General features: G+C 48.8%; 1 pseudogene; it reads right to left on the bottom strand.

The window, feature by feature from the left end:
- Positions 1-222: 222 nt before the first annotated feature.
- On the bottom strand, positions 223-1,924 carry LOC128363483 (uncharacterized; annotated as a pseudogene).
- Positions 1,925-2,341: the final 417 nt, after the last annotated feature.

Here is a 2,341-nt window from a genome sequence, read left to right as displayed (position 1 = left end):
GGTAGGATTTGATGGTAGATGTTCTTATCCTCGAAACAGAATGAGAATAAGTAACGTAGCAGATTACGGCGGTGAGATCAAATGAGGGGAAAATAATGTTATGTCGGTTATGAAATTGATGAAAATTATTCCAGGCTGTCCAGTATGAGGAGAGTGTTGCGGGTGATAAACTGTTAATGATGTGCTTTTGAGATTCGATGATAAGGGGTACCAGAGATGGATTTATACGTTGAAAGTCAACGCTGAATACGGAGGAACTGGAGTCGGCATCGGGTCGGCATTCAGAGCCAAGTTTCTGAACTTCTGAAATAGGAAGCGAGAGAGAGTCAGCAATAGCATTATGGTGGCCTGGGATGTGGGCAGCGCGGAGGATGTATTGGTGGGTAACAGAGTGCCATGTGAGGCAACGCATGAATGGTATGATTGAATTAGAGTTGGAACGACCTTTATTGATGATGTCGACTACTGAAAGATTATCGGAGTGTATGAGGATGGATTTTGTGGACCATTCGTGTCCCCATAGGACGGCGGCAGCTACGATTGGGTAGATTTCGAAGAGCGCGGAGGAAGCGACCTCGCAATTGTTCGTGATCTCTGGGGGCCATGACGAAGCGAACCATCTACCATTAAAGAAACCCCCAAAACCGGCTGAGGGAGCGGCATCGGTAAAGAGCTGAATATCGAGAGAGTTGGTTAATTGATCGTCGTAGAAGAAAGAAATACCGTTCCAGTTTGAGAGGAGATGGAGCCATAAGCGCAGCTCGGCGAGACAAGATGGGTTTAGTGAGACGGATGACAGGAGCGACGGTACTGATGAGGCGATAGACAGAAGGTGAGAAATGAATGCCCGACCCTGTGGGATAATGCGTAGGGCGAAGTTAAGGTGGCCGAGGAGTGAGAGTAATTGTCGTTTGGTGCAAGATGGGGCCATGAGGAAGTTAGAAATGAGAAGACAGATACGTTTAAGCTTTTTGATGGGGAGGGACGCTTGGAACGAGTTAGTATCGAGCGTGATGCCCAAGAACTCTAGTGAAGTGGATGGGCCCTCCGTTTTCTCCGCCGATAGTGGGACGCCAAGGTCGGCAAACACAGCGGTCAGTGTGGCTATGTCAGATGCGGGAGGAGAAGAGGGTGGGCTGATGAGCAGAAAATCATCTAAGAGATGAACAAGGAATTGGATGCCGTGATTATTACATAATATCCAGCATAGGGCTTCTGATAAAGTGTCAAACAGTTTGGGACTACTTTTGCAGCCGAAGGTGAGTCTCACTGCAAAGTAGTAAGCACCTCGCCATTTTACGCCGAAAAACCTCCAGAAATCAGGGTGGATAGGGAGGACTTTGAATGCACTGGTGATGTCGGTTTTTGAAAGCCATGAATTTTTGCCTGCAAGTTTAATGAGAGCGATAGCGTGGTTTATAGTAGCGTAATGAAGTGAGTAATCTTCGCTAGGGATGAGGCTGTTAACGCTGGGGACGCTGGTGCCGTGCGGAGCTGAGAGATCAATGATGATCCGCTGCTTGTCTGAGTATTTTCGGGTAGCTATGCCGAGAGGGCTGATACGAAAGGTAGGGAAGGGAGGTTGAGAGAAGGGGCCGATCATGAAGCCTTGCTCGATCTCTTTAGAGAGTAGGCGATCTACAGAGCTAGGGTCGTTGATGGCTGATTGCAGATTATTACATTCAAATGAAGCAGATGGTTCTGCTGATATACCGGGGTGGAAGCCTTCCTTGAAACCGGTAACAAGAAATTCGACAAAAGCGGGATCAGGATGGTGACGGAGAGCAGCTTTCAGTGCCATGATATTGATGGGTGTTGAGGGGTGCTTACCTGACTTGAAGGAAGTAGGATTATGCGGGCAAGCAGACCTGGCATGTCCGCCGCCGCAGAAAGAGCACACGTGGAGGTAGCGGCATTGTGACATTTTGCACCCCTCTTCGTTGAAGTTGTTGCATATTGTGCGCCCGCCTTGACGTAGGATAGGTCTGCCCCTCTTGTCCACACCATTAATATTAGGTGAAAAGAGGGGTTGATTAGGTGCGACTGGCCTGGGAATAATAGTCGCAGGGGGGGCTGGTGATGGTGTATGGGGAAGAGCATAACTCCTGGTCGGATTATGTTGAATATTGATCTTGGCCGGGATAGAGCAGGCGGATGCGGGATGGGAAGGTGCGCCGCAAAGGCTACAAGGCTGAGCGGCGCGGGCGGCAAAGATACGACAATAAGTCTCTGTGTCTAGTGCAGGAGTTCTTAACCTTTTTGACCTTGAGGCCCAATTTTTAAAGTACAAAGTGGCCCGGGGTCCACTGACCTCACTCTCGGTTTAATTTGTATTCAATAA

This window comes from Scomber japonicus, chromosome 8 (assembly GCF_027409825.1).
Source record: "Scomber japonicus isolate fScoJap1 chromosome 8, fScoJap1.pri, whole genome shotgun sequence".
Classification (NCBI taxonomy): Eukaryota; Metazoa; Chordata; class Actinopteri; order Scombriformes; family Scombridae; genus Scomber; species Scomber japonicus.
Note: the sequence above shows the minus strand (reverse complement) of the source record. Positions and strands in the feature narration are given on the sequence as shown.